Source organism: Pseudorca crassidens, chromosome 6 (assembly GCF_039906515.1).
Source record: "Pseudorca crassidens isolate mPseCra1 chromosome 6, mPseCra1.hap1, whole genome shotgun sequence".
In the NCBI taxonomy this organism is placed as follows: domain Eukaryota; kingdom Metazoa; phylum Chordata; class Mammalia; order Artiodactyla; family Delphinidae; genus Pseudorca; species Pseudorca crassidens.
The window spans coordinates 73,120,106-73,137,667 of record NC_090301.1 but is presented as its reverse complement, the minus strand read 5'-3'; the positions used below and the strand labels follow the sequence as shown (position 1 = coordinate 73,137,667).

Genomic DNA, 17,562 nt, shown 5'->3' with positions numbered 1-17,562 from the left:
CTGCAGGCTTTATAAAGAAGGGCTACATGCAGAGACCCTTCCCTATTGTTTTCTCATAACATTTCTTTGGAATACTGCCCTAAACACTAAGGGTAGTTTGTCTGCCTATAACATCAGGAGGACTGCTTCTCTGTTTGATTAGTAGATCAAATAGGAGGATGAACTGGAGAACTTACTAGGGAACTAATAAAACATATTCGGGATGCCACGTAATATTTTGTTTCTGGCTCTCCTATTTTTTGTTTTGCTTCCAGGTACTCGACTGCTCATTTTGGGCATCTTTGCTCATTTCTCTTATTATAAGGTAATCATTTTACAATATACAACATTGAATATGTATAAAGATCCCCCACATTTTTAGGTAGCTAAAGTTGGAGTTCAATGTTTTTTAGAACACTGTTTCTTAGTAGTAATGGAGAGAAGGCTATTAGCTATTTTAAAAATAGTAGCAAATTCTGTTTTCTCTAGAGATAAATTTTTGAATTCCCTTTTCAGGATCGATTGTTCCTTTATTCCTGCTCCTTAGGTTTCAGATCTATGTATATTGGCTATGGGGGAGATGCCATCATTTAATGGTCGCCGATTCAAAGCACATACAGAACACCTTTGCAGGCTGTTGTCTCTCAACTGCCACCATACGTGAGTCTTTGGTAAGCCATTCTAGCTTTCAATAGCCCAGCCTTTTCTAAGTAATGGGTCTGTGGTAAGGCCATGTATTTCCATGAGCTTTTAGTCCATTGTTATACTTCTTTTGCTAGGAAAACCCTGTGATAATTTTCTCTGGGGCAAATGCCTTGAAAGGGGATGTCCATTCTCTGCAAAACTTACCCAAACCCTCCCCTCTTACCACTGAACCTGTGGACTGGGTCAAATCCAGCACGTTCCAGGGAATGGGTATGCGCTATGATCTAGGAGAAAATAACTTATACCCCCAAGGACTTTCAAGGCCTTGCTAATTATGTGTATCAACAGAAACATGGGGAACATTTGTAGTGGTGCATTTTAAGGGCATTTGTCCAAAGAAGATATAACAGTAGATTGGGTTGAACTCACTGATATAAGAGCACTTCCCTAGAGATTTTAGATTTAATGTGTTAGCTTGTGCAGCTGAAGGTGACTCTAACATCTTCCTTGGTTGACTGACTAAAACTTGGACTTGGTGGTGGCCTACATTTAATGAGATGACAGGCCAGAGCTTCCTTGGCATGATGTGGAGGAGGGAATCCACAGGCTGAGGGAGATAAGACTACTAGACTGAATTTACCATGTGCAACTTACATATCCATCCCTCCACTTCTGTTCCACTAGATGGCCCAAAATTCATTCCTTTCATTAAGCCACTGAGTGATAAACTAGTGATATTAAGAATATCTGGCGGGCTTCCCTGGTGGTGCAGTGGTTGAGGGTCCGCCTGCCGATGCAGGGGACACGGGTTCGTGCCCCGGTCCGGGAAGATCCCACATGCCGCTGAGCGGCTGGGCCCGTGAGCCATGGCCACTGACCCTGCGCGTCCGGAGCCTGTGCTCCGCAACGGGAGAGGCCACAACAGTGAGAGGCCTGCGTACCGCAAAAAAACAAAACAAAACAAAACAAAACAAAATAAAAACAACTAAAAAAAGAATATCTGCATCTTTAAAACACTCTGTGGTTGCCCTCATTGGAAGGCCAGGTATGACTGTCAGGAGTGCTGCCACTGAGACAGGCTCCCTGATCTGATTATGATATGCTTTGGTATGGGTTCTCCATGCTTCTTTCCGTTAGGGTTTACTGAGTTTCTTAGATCTGGATGTTTACATTTTTCAACGAATTTGGAAAAATTTCAGCCATTATTTCTTCAAATCCTTTTTTTGTCCCCTATTTTCTCTCTTTTCCTTTGGGGACTATAATTACATGTATAGGAGGCTGCTTGGGCTGGTCCCACAACTCACTGATGCTCTACTGATTTTTTTTAGTCATTTTCTCTCTGGGTTTTATTCTGAATAGTCTCTATTGACATATCTTTGAATTCACTAATGCTTTATCCTTCAGTGTCTGATCTGCACTTAATTGCATTCAGTATATTTTTCATTTTAGACTTGTATTTTTCAACTCTAGGAGTTTGATCTGGGTCATTTTCATGCCATCATCTGTTTTTTTCCCCTAACACATTTATGCCTTCCTCTACTTTCTTGAACACGTGGTTACCACACCCCTGACTACTTAGTTCTATTATCTGTGTCATTCTGGGTTAGTTTTAATTGGTTTTTCTCCATCATATGGGTTATATTTTCCTACTTCTTTGCATGCCTGGTAATTTTTGATTGGATACCAGCAAGTGTGACCTTTACATTTTTAGATGCTGCATATTCTTGTATTTCTGTATGTATTCTTGAGCTTTGTTCTAGGATATAGTTAAGTTACTTAGAAACAGTTTGATCCTTTTAACGCTTGCGTTTAAGGTTTGTTATGCAGGACTAAACACGGTTGAGGACTGATGTTTTTCCCTACTAACCATGTAATACATTTCTGAGTACTCTACATGGTGTCCCATGTATCAGAAAGTTTTTTCATTCTGGCTTGTGGGATCACCAACTATTTCTGAATCTATGTGGGCTCTGAGGATGGTTCCACCTGCTCCATTTGAGTGTCTTTCCCCAACCTTGGGTGGTTTCCTCACACACGTCTTGATCACTGCTCAGCTGAAGGATCTCTAAGTAAACCTCAATATATTTATAGGATTTTTTTTTTTTTTTTTTGGCGGTACGCGGGCCTCTCACTGTTGTGGCCTCTCCCGTTGCGGAGCACAGGCTCCGGACGCGCAGGCTCAGCGGCCATGGCTCACGGGCCCAGCTGCTCCGCGGCATGTGGGATCTTCCCGGACCGGGGCACGAGCCCCTGTCCCCTGCATCGGCAGGCGGACTCTCAACCACTGTGCCACCAGGGAAGCCCTATAGGATATTTTTGATGATAAATAACAGAAACTCAGCTGACATTAAGTAAAAAAAAATATATTTTTTGGCTCATAAGAAAAACCTAGGGATGGAAGCTACTTGACGACAGTGGATGCAGGAGGAAATGAGGTCATCTCTCCTGGGCTTGCTCTTGGCTTTCTCCACCTATCTCTTCTCGCTGGTTCTCTTTGCATAATACTGTATGATTTCTTACTGGAGATGGCTTCCTCCAAGCCTAGGGAAAGGTGGCCACGAGAAGTGGCAGCTAACATCATTATCCTTCTAGCTCTTTCCCTAAGTTCATATATCAAAACTCAAGGAAGGGGACTTCCCTGGCAGCACAGTGGTTAAGAATCCACCTGCCAATGCAGGGGACACAGGTTCGAACCCCGGTCCGGGAAGATCCCACATGCCGCGGAGCAACTAAGCCCATGTGCCACAGCTACTGAGCCTGCTCTCTAGAGCCCGCGAGCCACAACTACTGAAGCCCATGCGCCTAGAGCCCATGCTCCACAACAAGAGAGGCCACCACAGTGAGAAGCCCATGCACCGCAACGAAGAGTAGCCCCCGCTCTCCGCAACTAGAGAAAGCCTGTGCACAGCAATGAAGACACAAAGCAGCCAAAAATAAATAAGTAAATAAATTTGTAAAACAAACAAAAAAAACCAAAAACAACTCAAGGAGGATTTACTGGTCTGTCTGGGTTACATGTTCATCACTGAACCAAATATTGCACATGGGGGGTGCACTCTGGCAAGGCCAAAGTTAGCCCTACCTAAAACATGTAAAATGAGTTCCTTGCAGAAAACAGTTTTGTTACTGGAAGATGTTGAGGGAGGGATGCTGGGTAGACAAAACAGCAATGATCAATGCACCCAGTTTTCTCACCCAGTAAAGTGGGTGAAATAATCTAATATGTAATAATGTATTAAGAGCATAGCACAATGTCTGGCCTATGATAAAAGCACAGTAAATCTTACATTATTATCAATAATCTGAGCTTGGTACCTCCAGGTGTCAGTAAATTTATTCACTTCTCTGCATCACTAATTTTCAATAAAGAAGTTTCTCCTTTGTCCCTCTGTGTCAAGAGTAACTTAAATTCCTACCTGTGGGGCCTCAATTTCCAGGAAGCTGGGTCCTGATCATCTCCCATTACAATTTTCCAAAATACCTGTTTCTGCCTTGCCTAAGCAGAGATCTTGTGTAAGCATCAAATTAGTAGCAGGAAACAGATGGTCCACTTGAGTTGGCTAATTTGACAAGAGTTTAATAAAGGAATTATTAACAAAGGTGTTGGCAGGTTATAGGGAAATCTGAAGGGGTAGTGCAGTAACCTGGGCTAATAGAAGGGTACTATTATTCTCCAAGGCCTGAAGCGACAAAGGACAGAATGGTGACTGAAACCAGAGAAAGAAGACACATGACAGGAGCTGGAATATTCAGCCAGTCTGTGACCCCATGGAGAGGAGCCAGTGAATAAATACCCGGACCTCTACCTCTTCCTGATCTCCTGTGTTTCCCACTGGATGAATCTAACAGGAAGCCAAAGGGCACAGGAGCCTGTCATTCCAGTCCAAGGCCAGCCTGCTGCCTGGGACACGGAGAAGGGTGGCGAAGAGTAGACTAGAGAAACAAGTGGAGAATGTCCAGCATGCCCTAGGTCGCCTTAGTTTGGATGGTTCTCTCTGGGTGTTGTGTATCACACCTATTTGACCCTATTGGTTGATTTCCCAGTCCCTTTGGACTCATCATTTTGTCTCTGTTCTAAGAATAATCTATTCCTGGTCATGATCACAAAACCTATGTCTTTTCAGGATTTCCCTGGTCCTAAGGTAGGGAACACTGAACTTCTATAACCTGGAATGGGGTAGAAGACTGCTAGATACAGTCCGTATTTATGACAATGAGGTCACAAGTGCCTGGAAATTTGCAGTCTCATAACAGGAGGTTTTGTTCGTTAGTTGTGAACCTTGAGTGCATCCTCAGTCAAGCCATTTCTTGAAAGGGGCAGCTTTACTGGTGGACTGGAAAGAATTCGCATCAAGAAAGGAGAGCTGTCACCTTATGTGGACTCAAGTGGGAGGAGAAAACTGGGGTTAGGTTTAAAGATCTGCCTCTCAGCCTCTTCCACAGACACAAAATTTACCTGGTTTTCCAAAGTCCTTAGAGAGGAAGCCAGGGATGTGGGCAGAGGTAATAAAAAATAATGATACAAGTAAAAGAGAGGGAGATGAGGTAAAAACACGTTGTTGGAAAAATATATGGATAAAAATGAAGTCAAGGGAATGAGCAAAGTAACAACAAAACGGGGAGGGAGTAGAACTAAAGATAAACTTTCAACTCAGGAACCACAGGCAATCCTGCAATTACAGAGAAAGAGCAGGACTTAGCCTGGCTTTGGCTGCGGCAGATGAACCAGAGGCCAAGCAGCTGCCTGTTAACGCAGTTAGAGGAAAATGCAGGCCTGGCCCGGGTGTCTGCTCTTTTTTGCATCTGGCATGTTGCTCTCTGAAACACCTTGGAAGCAACTCAGCCAAAGCAAGTGAAGAAAAGAGGAAGCCCAGCTGTCTGGCTGACCACAAGCTTTGCTGAGCCATTTGAGATTGGTGGGTGATCTCAGACTGGTACCTCAAGAGATGGTCCCGGGTTGGTTTGAATAGTTTAGATATATTACCTAATATTTCAAAAGAAAATTCATAACCTAAGTGCCCCCTGGCTCAAGTGCATGTTTATTTTCACAGCCTTTGTCTTTCGGAGATCAGCACTCTGTTGCTGTGTTGCTATTGTAAGGATGGAAGAAAATAGAACCATTTTAATGTTGTGCTGTTTGCATTTCCCGACAGTTAAGAAGCAGCCCATTATTAGCTGGCAATACTGTTGTGACATCAGTGGTGACTTGGCTGCTTGCGATTCAGCTCAGGAAATATTTTCCTCGCTGATACAATTTTTTTTTCCCTTTCTTTTTCCTTCTTCTTCTTTCACCTTCCATGCTTCATCCTCATGCACATGACTGGCTAAATGGCCATCCATGCTTCTGTTTTTTTCAAAAATGAGCCACCAAGATGCTAACACATGTTAAGCTTGACCCAGTTTCAAAACTTTGGATCCCCAGGAGCACTTTCTTATGGCTACCCCTGAATGGGCAAAAGGGAGCTGTCCCTGCTGTGTTGGGGTTGGCTGGGGGCATGGAGTGTCACATTCTAAGTGGAGTAGGGAGAGCCGGGCACAGAGGAAGGAGGGTCTCAGAGCTTTGTGCTGGTAGGGGTGGTGGAGCCTGGGTGGGAAGGAAAGGGGGTACAGGAGGGGCTGCTGTGGGGTGTGGGAGACTGGTGAAAGAGAAAGACATCCTTGCCAGGGATGGGGACAGTAGAAGTGACAGGAGGTTGGTTATATGCAGGGGATCAATTTAATAAGAAGTATATTGAGGGGTTTCCCAGGTGGCGCAGTGGTTAAGAATCCGCCTGCCAATGCAGGGGACCCGGGTACAAGCCCTGGTCCGGGAAGATCCCACAAGACGCGGACCAACTAAGCACGGCCTGTGGCGATCCCACACGCCACGCCACAACCACTGAGCCTGTGCTCTAGAGCGCGCATGCCACAACTACTGAAGCCCGTGCGCCTAGAGCCTGTGCTCCGCAACAAGAGAAGCCACCACAATGAGAAGCCCACGCACCCCAACAAAGAGTAGCCCCTGCTCACCACAACTAGAGAAGGCCCGCGTGCAGCAATGAAGACCCAACGCAGCCAAAAATAAATTTAAAAATTTTTTTAAAAGTTAAGAGCTAGTAATAACCAATTAGTAAAAAAAAAAAATAAAAGTACACTGAGGACAATTGAAGTTAGGATTCTTATTATTGGAAAAGAGAAGTAAATATATAAAAGGAGAGAAAACTAAAACTTGATATAAGAATTGAATTATAGGGACTTCCCTGGTGGTCCAGTGGTTAAGAATCCGCCTGCCAATGCAGGGGACATGGGTTCGAGCCCTGGTCCGGGAAGATCCCACATGCCGCAGAGCAACTAAGCCCATGAGCCACAACTACTGAGCCTGTACTCTAGCGCCCACGAGCCACAACTACTGAGCCTGCGTGCCACAACTACTGAAGCCTGCGCACCTAGATCCCATGCTCCGCAACAAGAGAAGCCACCACAATGAGAAGCCCGCACACCACAATGAAGAGTAGCCCCTGCTCACCACAACTAGAGAAAGCCCGCGCACAGCAACGAAGACCCAATGCAGCCAAAAATAAAAAAGTAAATAATAAAAATAAAATTCATTATAAAAAAAGAATTGAATTATAGATATTCATATGATCTCATGGTTTTTAATATAAGTAGATACAGGGTAAATATACGTAAAATGTACCTGTATGAGTTTGTGTATACTTTGCATGTTGCAACCTTTTTCTAAGTTTGGGCTTGTTTCAAAATAAAAACTAAAATAAAGAAAAGCACTCTTTAAAATGGAGGTATTGTACTAACAACATGATATTGTTAAACAAATTAAATGAGAGGGTATAATATAGTGCCTGGCACATAGTCAGCTCTCAGTAACTATTCTTATTATTATCCCCTGGGATAGAAGCATACCATGAACATTATTCTGTATCTTGGGGGTTTTTTCCCACTAAAAATATATCTTGGAAATCTTTTCATAACAGTTCATACCTTGTTTTGTAAAGTTAATAAATCTAGCTTGTGTTCTTCATTATGTTATTGTTATAATTAGGAAAACAAAAAACAATAATTGTTGGGGGGATAATCTGCCTCAGTATGTCATCTGCTGATGACTCATAATTTAATTAATTCTCATTGCTAATGGAAACCTCTGGTTGAACAGGCATAGTTATATTTTAATAGCAGCTCTTGAGTGGAGCGTATAAGAAAAAATATCCAAAACCACATCTGTGGACACAAAGATATTCACAATAATTTTTCCTATTTTTGTAAAGCTCGGAATCGAATGCACTGAGTAATTAGAGCAGCTGTCAAAATTCATTCTTTCAATCATTTCTTCAGTCCGTGGACAAATCCCTATTTAAGGACTGCTGTGATCAGTCACTGTTGGATGTGCTAGGAAGGCAGCCGTGAAGTAAACAGTGCCCCTGCCCTCACGGGGCTCTCTCATTCTAGTGAGAGACTGATAAGAAACAAACGCTCAGTCTTATATGATACATTATTTGGTGATAAGTTAAACACGAGATCAGTCCCTTCCCTTCTTACCTTAAGAAAGGTAATTTGGTAATTTTTTAAAGTGTGTGCCTTATCAATCATTTAACTTTTAGTAAACTTTTGAGCCTGGGTTTCCACATATGAAGGTCCAAGAGGGAGGGGACATATGTATACATATAGCTGATTCACTTCACTGTACAGCAGAAACTAACACAACATTGTAAAAGCAGTTACACTCCAACAAAAAAAAATTTTTAAATGGAGATAACAATAATTATGTTTGCTATAATCAAATACGTTAAGTGCCCAGCATAAAGACAGCCCCCTAGCAGGTACTTGATAAACAGAAGCCATTATTAGGTATACGTTGTACAATTTTGGGATCTCGAATTTGAGACTAAGAGAAAGGGGGTGGGTTTGATTTACAGGGAAGCTGTTTCCTACCCCAGGTTGGGTGTATCACCAATATGTCCCCAGACCTCAATAACCTGTTCCCACGACATTAGTCACGTTTTCTTTACTGTCCTATCATACCTCCCACCCACAGGAATGGGGAGTCCATTCTTCTACTGGGTCGCCTTCCAGAAGGAATCCCAAGAAGCCTGTCATGGTCTCTTGTCACCTGCCCAGCAGCCCACACTTTGAACAGTCACCTTGCACTGCCCTGTAATTGGGTCCCAGGTCACTCTTCTCAGAGGCCACAGCTCGCACTAACCTCTCCAAAGCATGTCAAGTCCAGACCTAGCCTGGCAGAATATGCTGAATCTTTGGGTCTTTATCCCGAAAGCACTGAGGAAACTGAAAAGTTTTAAGAAGGGAATGACTTGGCCTCAGTTATACTGTAAAAAGAATTCTCAGGTTGCTGTGTAAAGAATGGGGATTAAGAGTCAAGAGAAGAAGTAGGGGGGAGTGGTGGTGATGCTCCTGCTGTAACCCGGGTGGGAAATAGTGGATGCGGGGTCAGGAGGGCCGAGAGGAAAGGGAAGCAGCACAGGTTTGAGATTTGGCTGTTTTGGAGGCAGAACTGATAGTACTGCTGATGGATTTGATGCTGGAGTGGGAAGGAGTAGGGAAGTTGCCAGCTTGAACATGTGGGTGAATTTATATGGCTGTGCCATTTATTAAAAATGGGAAAAACCATGATGTTTAATAAAAACTTGACTAAGTGCTAAAGGAATCTCAAGTTGAGTGCTTGACATTGCAGGGACCAATGGGTACTTTTGGGGCTTACAGCTGGCCTAAGACAAACCTCAGGGTCCCAGGCTAGCCCCTGGAGACTTCTGCGTGGCCAGAACCGGCTCAAACTCACCTGTAAAATGTCCTCAGTTCCATCCCTAAGCCATCAGTCCCCTTGAAGCAAAGCAGTTTCTCTCTTCTATCCTGAGGCATGTGCATTTCCATCTCAGGATGGTTAAGGGTGGGAAAAATCATTCCCCACAGAGGATGGCCTCAGCTACACTGCCCAGCTAAGGCAATCAGCAAAACGGCCCCAAGTACATTTTACAAAGTCTGGGCTCTCCACTTTGAAACTACAGCAAGTGGAGGCTAGTCCAGGTTACAAACATTTTATGGCCACAAAAAGTGCTCTGGAGCACAGTCCAGTTAAAAATGCCCATAATTCCCATTACAAAGCAGAACATTTCACATCTCACAAACTGTGGCATCTGTCTTCAGATGTGTGGAAACCTTACCACCTTCTCTAAGAATAAGAGAGAGGGACTTGCTTCACATTTTGGCAAATAAAGGGGCCATTTACATAAATAAAAAATAAAAGTAACTTCCGAGTATCAGTTGTTTGGATAAACAAGCTAACAATCTCCAGTCAATGCCCTACCATGTGTACCTAAGGAAGCCTTTCTATGGAATTAACTTTTCACTCTCATTCTTATTTAATAAATGCACTTGTCAGATAGCTGGGTCTTAATCAGAACTTCTGCTTTCCAAAGCAGCTGCTACCAATGACTGGGCTCAGAAGGTATCTCTAAGACAGGGTGGGGATGGGTGGACATCCCTAGAGGAAAGATTTAAGTGTCCAAATAAGCCATCAGCACAACTCAAGCGTAGTGAGGGGAGTCCTCACCATCCTGGCTCCCTTTGCCTTGCTTCCTTCTCCTCTCTGACTTCAAGGTACCCGTTTATTTCCTTCTCTGAGGCAGGCACTCAGCTCCACGTTGCCAGCTTCTCTGGCCTCAGCAGCAGTAAATAATAATAATAGCTCACAATATCTGTTAAGCCCCTTCCATACACTGGTAGGCAACGTGGTAAGCACTTTACAGGCATCGTCTTATAACCCTGTATCAATTCCGGGAAACAGTAATATAGATCACTGTACTCATTTTATACACAGAAAGCACCAACCATGAAATGAAGCCCTTTGCCTGATGTGACACACTTCGTGTCAGAAGTCAGGTTTTTGTGACTTCAAGGCCCAAGCTCTTTCCTCTTTGCATTCAGCCATTTCTTGTTGCTTTCCCTTGTTTCTCCTGGCCAGTGCTTCCGGTCACCAGCCTCTCCATTCAGCTAATTTCCTCACAACAGATTGATCTTGCCCCGTTCCCCAGTGCCCTGAGGGTTCCCTGGCAACCACCAGGCCTTGAGGTTCTCAGCTAACCCGTGCTTTGCAAGTGCTCTCTGCCGCCCTCACCTGGCAAGTCTTAACAAGGATTAGCTCCTTGGTCAACACACATTTGCTAAGAGTAGCGTGACTTTTCCGTATACTTCTGTTTCTATGAATCACACGCTTATGTATTACTGTTTAAATTAAAATAATAATGATAAATTGTCAAGACCAGAATCTTAAGAATATACTTAAGGCCTCGAAAATGGATTAAAGAGAATGTAAATTTAACTTGTAATTGGATACATGGATCCTCAAGAAAAGTTAATGGGAAGTAAGAATATTTCAAATTCAGAATCCTTTGAGGCTTTTCCTAGAGATGAGAAATTATAATTTTTTTTTAGAGAAATTATAATTTTTAAAAGGACCGTATCTCTTTATCCTGCTTATACAGTAGTCCCCCCTTATTTGCAGGGAAAACGTTTCAAGCCCCCCAGTGGATGCCTGAAACCCTATATTATATTTTTTCATACACATGCATACCTATGATAAAGTTTAATTTGTAAATTAGACACAGTGAGAGATTAGCAACAACAACTAATAATAAAATAGAACAATTATAATAGTATACTGTAATAAAAGTTAAGTGAACGTGGTCTCTCTCTCAAAATATCTTGTACAAACGCAATGCCTTTCCCAACTTAACTAAGCACTTACCATGAACTGTGGCGATAACTTTTGCAGTTTGAGGTGCGTCAGCAAAACCAGCACGAGTTTATTTTTCCTTCTTCACAATTTCACAGAGAAGATTCCGTCTCACCACAGGCCTTAGCTACCTCAGCACACGGTATTTTCCCTTTCCTCATTAAGCTGAGGACTTTCACCTTTTCAGTTAAAGGAAGCACTTTACAGCTTCCCTTTCGCATAACTTAATTGCCAGCATCACTACTCTTGCGTTTTGGGGTCATTATTAAGTAAAATAAGGGTTACTTGAACCCAAGCACTGCAATACCCTGACACTTGAACTGACAACCGAGAGGTTAACTCAATTACCAACAGCTGATACGCGGGCAAATTAAGAGTCAAGTCCCGGGCAGGATATCGCGAGATTTAACCACTACTCAGAACATCGCGAGATTTCATTATGCTACTCAGGATGGCCTGCAATTTAAAACTAATTGTTCACTGAACGGAATTTTCCTCTTACTATTTTCAGACCACAGTTGACTTTGACTAACTGAACGCATAGGAAGCAAAACCGCGAATAAGAGAGGACAATTGTACATATGTCTGTTCATGACGCTTTGCCAAAGTGTTTCAGGAAAGCCAGTCTAAAGTGTAAATTTACTATTATGAGAAGATCATTACTTCTTAAGCTTATTAGAAATAAGCCAATGCGAGATAAGTAATTATCTTTCGGAATGCTAAATTACTTGTTTGATTCTGTTGGTGCCAGGCATACAGTAGGTGTTCAGTCAGTGTTTGATGAATTATAAAGAGTACCTAAATAGCTTTTACAAATTCCGGAGAAGTGGAAAGGAATGTTGTTTGACTTGGGTTAACACTGGAAGTTTTCCTAAACACACAGTTGTTTGAAGGCTTTACTCAATAAAATACTGTACTAGTACAATGAAGTAGTGGGTATCCTGTTTCCCCAAAGTTGATGACTTTCTCAAGCATTTGGCCTTCTTACCATATGATTAGCACCATTATTTCTAGGCCAATCAATAGGCACAGTTCCAAGATTAAGAGCAATTTGGACCATTATTCTCCTTTCATCACATATTCATTATTTTCCATTTGAATAAAACCTGTAATCAGTGTTATTTACCAATCTTTATGGTGAAACTTTAAACCACTGATTATTCCTGGCTTTGCAGGTATTAAACGCCATTTCAAATATCCTTTCAATAATTTTTCAGTAGCTAATGAAGTCCATTTTTCCAGATTTTTCAGTCCACAGAAGGCACATTGAACCCCCAAGAGTCTTTAAAAAGTATGTGTTGTTTAATTGGTGGCAGCTGTTCCTTAGAAAGTTACCTAAGTATATAAAAGTGTTTTTTTTTCCCGTTTAACAGCTCTTTAAAAAAATCAGTTTAAGTTATCCTTGACATATATATGGAGTACATATAAAGGCCCCCTGAAGTTCTTTGATATTGAAAATTTCAAATATTATAACTCAAACATAGGCAAGAAATTATAGGCCAGTATCCTGTAATTTTGGATTTACTTACTAAAAATTTAAAAATATATATTCTTTTGGTACTCTGGATAGAGTTCTTAAAGAGAAGTTACTAATTTATTGTAGTTAATTCTAAAGCATGTACATTCTCTATTACTTGAATGCAACATTTTCCTGCTCTGTCCTTGAATTCTTTCCAAAAATCATTAAGTACTGGATACATACAGTAATAGCAGACATGCTTAAATGTCACTATTAATCCAGTTTATAACCTCTAACATTTTATGGGAGAAATTTCAAAATGAAACCCTTACACAGACATCTAATGTCCAAAATATAATGATTTTACAGTTGAAGGATAGCCAAGATGCAGATTTTCTGAGTGTGGTTTCACGGCGAGTCTGCACGCAGATGAAATATGGCTTTTAAGAACATAATCTTCATGGAAAAGGTCTTTCTTGTCATAGCACTGGGCTGACTTTCAAGCCAAGGTCAAAGTCCTTTCTGCAGATCTATTTTTAGGTTTCCCATTTCTCACCAGGACATTCCGGGTTTTGAGTTAGTGCGACACAGACTGCATCGTGCTGTAGAGAGAGGAGGGAAGCCTCCTCTCTGCGGTTTTCCTACTTCTGTCCGTAGACTCCCTGCTTCGTGCACCCCAGGGGTGGATTGGCACCATCCAGCTAGGCGCCCCCCTGTGGTCACCTTGCCCTATTAAGGAGGATGGTCCCTGCGATAGCAAAGGCATACTCGGGGCTCTCCCTCCTTTTGTCTATTTTGGATTTTCTGAGACAGTGGCAACCTTCTGTTATCGTTATTAATCAAGAATTGTCTAGATCTTCAAACTGTAAACCTGAAGGAAAAAGTAGTGAGGTCAAAGTGATTTAAATTAGGTCGAGATGGAAGAGACCCGGAAACGAGAGCATGCTGATAGAAAATGTCGAATGTCATTCATTTATTTTTGAAACCGAATACAGAGCACATAGAAATCTGTAACAGAAAAATAAATCAATGCATTTCCGTTTCAAATTATGGTCTTTCACTGATAGAGACAGAGGAATGAAGATGAAACCAGGAAGAAAGCCAAGCAAGCAACCTTGATGTGGGCAGAATCTCCGAGGGGAAAATATCTAATGTAATAAGCATGTATTTTTTTTTCTAAAAAAGAATCACTTGGTTTTTAAAAGGAGTGTTTTCTAAATTTGTTATAAGCAGTGCTTTGATTTTATAAAAAGTTTAGAAGCATATGCATCCATAAAATAATTTTTCCTTAGTTTTTAGTGAGGAAAGATTTAAATATTCGGTTCTGGAAGTTGGACGATATTGCATCGTCTCCTCGCACCCCATAAAATTTTACTTTCATTGTGCAGCAGCCCCATCTGGTGGTTATTTGTAAACTTTCCACTAAAGATACGTTGCATTTTCACAGTTACGGGCAGAAGTGGGATCCTCTCTTTTCATTTTCGCTGTAGGCTGGATGAAGTTAAGCAGGAAAGAAGAAAGAGCATGCATCAATTCAGTTTAAAAGGTCACAGGCAGGAGAGGGGAGTACATGGAAGGGATTCACTAAATGCGGGTTGAATTGATGATGGGTGAAGGGAGAGGTGTGTTAAAAGCTGAGAGGGAGTGCGATAAGGTCCCTCAGAGGGAGCACAGTCAGCTCCCTCATTAACCTGCGAAAGCATTTGACCTTGTGCCTGTCTGCTTCACTAGACTGGGGAGACTTTCTTATCCATCTCTGTATCCTTACCTCTTAACACAGAGCTTTGCAATGCCAGGCCCCTGCCCTGGGGAGAACTCTGATTTCACATGGCTGAAACACAACTGGAACTAGCAGCCGAAGAACAGGAAGGTAACAAAACAGCCAGAGGGACAGAAGAAGTGGTCAACTCAGGGAGAGCTGAAGCGAGGATTTGAATGCCAGCAGAACTCGTTTTCCATCTGGTGTGTCTGAGTATCCTTGCTTGTTGCCTCATTTTCTCCTCTGCTTCTTAACTGGCTCTTTGCTGCTTTTGGGCTCACATCGTCACAGCTCTCTAACTGCTCGCAACAGGCACTCAATAATATTAGTTCTTTTTCCTGAGGAGACGGGTGCTTACCTATTGGTCTCCTAGGCACCTTTGTATTTGGACAAAAACAGCTTTAAGCAGCAGCCAAGGGAGCTGTGAAGGACGAACAGCAGAAGAGCACACGCACGGGAAGGAAAGTTTTGTACCGCTTGTTTGTATGGAAGGCAAGCCCAGGGTTTTTCTGGTTTTTTGCTAATAAATTTATTTTATTTATTTATTTTTGGCTGCGTTGGGTCTTCGTTGCTGTGCGCGGGCTTTCTCTAGTTGTGGCAAGCGGGGGCTACTCTCCGTTGTGGCACGTGGGCTTCTCATTGCTGTGGCTTCTCTTGTTGCGGAGTACGGGCTCTAGCCGCGGGCTTCAGTAGTTGTGGCTCGTGGGCTCTAGAGCGCAGGCTCAGTAGTTGTGGCAAACGAGCTTATTTGCTCCGTGGCACGTGGGATCCTCCCGGACCAGGGCTCGAACCCGTGTCCCCTGCACTGGCATTCTTACCACTGCGCCACCAGGGAAGCCCAAGCCCAGAGGTTTTATTTTATGTTGTTTACGTAGGAAAGTCACAGACGGGGGCTTCCCTAGAGACTGTCTTCTGTAGCCACTGTGTGCTCCCAGCAGTTCCCAGAGCTCTCTCTTACTCCCACAGCTGGCAGAAGTGTGCTTCTGCAGGGTCCCTGATGCGGAAGAACTGAGCTATTTTCGGAATGAACAGCCCACCTACTGTTAAGTAATGTTCTGTCTCTGATGCAGGCTTTCCACAGCGGAAAATGTGCTGTGCACTTGGCTGCAGCCTCTACTACGCATCTGCTCGTCAAGGCTGAACCGCAGCTCTGAGATCCAGCTCTGAACCAGCAAGTGGTCTCAGAAGACTCTGCCGGCATTAAGAGGCAGACTACGGCTGGAGACGGGTTGGGGTGACAGCTAGTCTACTAGGAGGGTCTGGTGGAATCAATTAAGAAAGTTAAGCAGGGGAGCCCATCAGCGGGCGACTGCCTCTCCTAGAACCCCATCTAGCAATCTTCCCCAGAGTTATTCAAGCAGTGGTGGGCCCTGGAGCAGAAGCTTTGCTGCAGTATTAAGCTGGAAGGCAGTAAAGTTTAGTAAAGTTATTTAGTATTTAGTTAGTAAAGTTTAGTAAAGTTTAGTAAAGTTATAGGCTTCCCAGAATCTAAGCTAAAGCCACAGTTTCCTGAACAGTTTTCCAATAGCACTCCATCTCCTATTAAAAGTATAGTTAATCTGGACCTTTTTTTCCCCTTCATGTCAGAAAAGAAATGTGTTTCTGATAATAAATGCTCCCTTTGCTGCATAGCTAAATTTCATCAGGACTGTGGTTGGCAAATTGCTGCCGTATAGTATAAAACTAAGCAATGAAACGTAAGACATGTGCCTCGTATAATTTGTTACAGGTGGATACAGCTATTCTCTATTATCAAAGCACAGAAGCAGCCCCCCAAGCAGGACCAGATCAAATTCTATCATACCTTCCACCCCGACACAACAAAACAACCAAACCATTGAGTTTCCTAGGGAAATTTGGTTTCCAGGTAACTGCTGGGTCACAAACTCTTTTGAAAATGATGCTTATATTCCAAAAGAATCCTTGGGTTATATGGTGATAGAGTATCTTGGAATGCTTAGCTAAGTTGATTTGTAGGAGGCAGAAAACCTGGTCTAGCGACAGTATGGATAATAAAATTATCCACATCGCTATCCCGTAGGGAATCTTTGGAGCATCGTCTAATTTATCTTGATTATGGTCATTAAAAAAAAACTGACAATTTTTTTTCAAATGAGAGATCCCTTTTTAAAAATGTCAATTGAGAAAAGATTTTTTATCAGTCCTTTCCATTAAAACCCTCTCTTAGTGTCCTTGGTATTTACTGAGTACCTCGTAGGGATCTCTTAAAAGGCTCCAGCTGTGCAGAAGTTGATGGGAGATCTGTGTAAGCAAAAAATATTCTAGTGAACTAGATAGTGCTGTGGAGCTCTACACTGTTTGTGTATTTCTGCCACTTCATTTTTTAAAACTGAGTTCGATAAACAAATGCTACGGGCCTAGGTCTCGATTACCCAGCCTATCCCCTCTTCCTGTGGAATTTGAACTTGAGATTAGCTCAGGCAACGTTGATGATTGCTAGCCTTCACCTCTAACCCTGGAGCAAGAGCAAGGATTTCTCAATAATTAAGTGTAGAGATGGTCCCCTTCCCTCCTCACCTCACAAGCTCAATCAGGTGGTCGATGTTTCAGGTAAAAGTCCAGTCCTCTCCAATTTTTCACTCGGCACAAAAAGGAGAGCCAAGGAGGAGTGACTAGACTTTGTAACTGCTCATTACGGGGACATTCATTACACTTTTTCGTATGCAATATGTTAATAGGCCGAGATATCATGGCAGAGGGTCCATAACTAATCTACTGTAATAAATAAGAGTAACGGCAATGGCGCCAGTATACTCTACAACATAATGTGCTGCTGGCAAAGTGTGACATTTTGAATAAACTTTATTCTTGAGGTATTTAAAAAACATAAAGGCAGTAATGAAATAGGGAACACAACATCAGTTGACACTGCAATTCCTGCCTCCCAAGACCCTGCTAAATAACCACAGTTTAAATCTTCATCTTGAAATATACAGCTCTTCTATGATTTTAAGT

At 42.5% G+C, this 17,562-nt stretch overlaps 1 long non-coding RNA gene across 3 annotated transcripts in view; it reads right to left on the bottom strand.

The window, feature by feature from the left end:
- Window positions 1–17,562, bottom strand: part of LOC137225866 (uncharacterized) — a 102,426-nt gene that overhangs the window by 83,084 nt on the left and 1,780 nt on the right. The window lies entirely within an intron of this gene.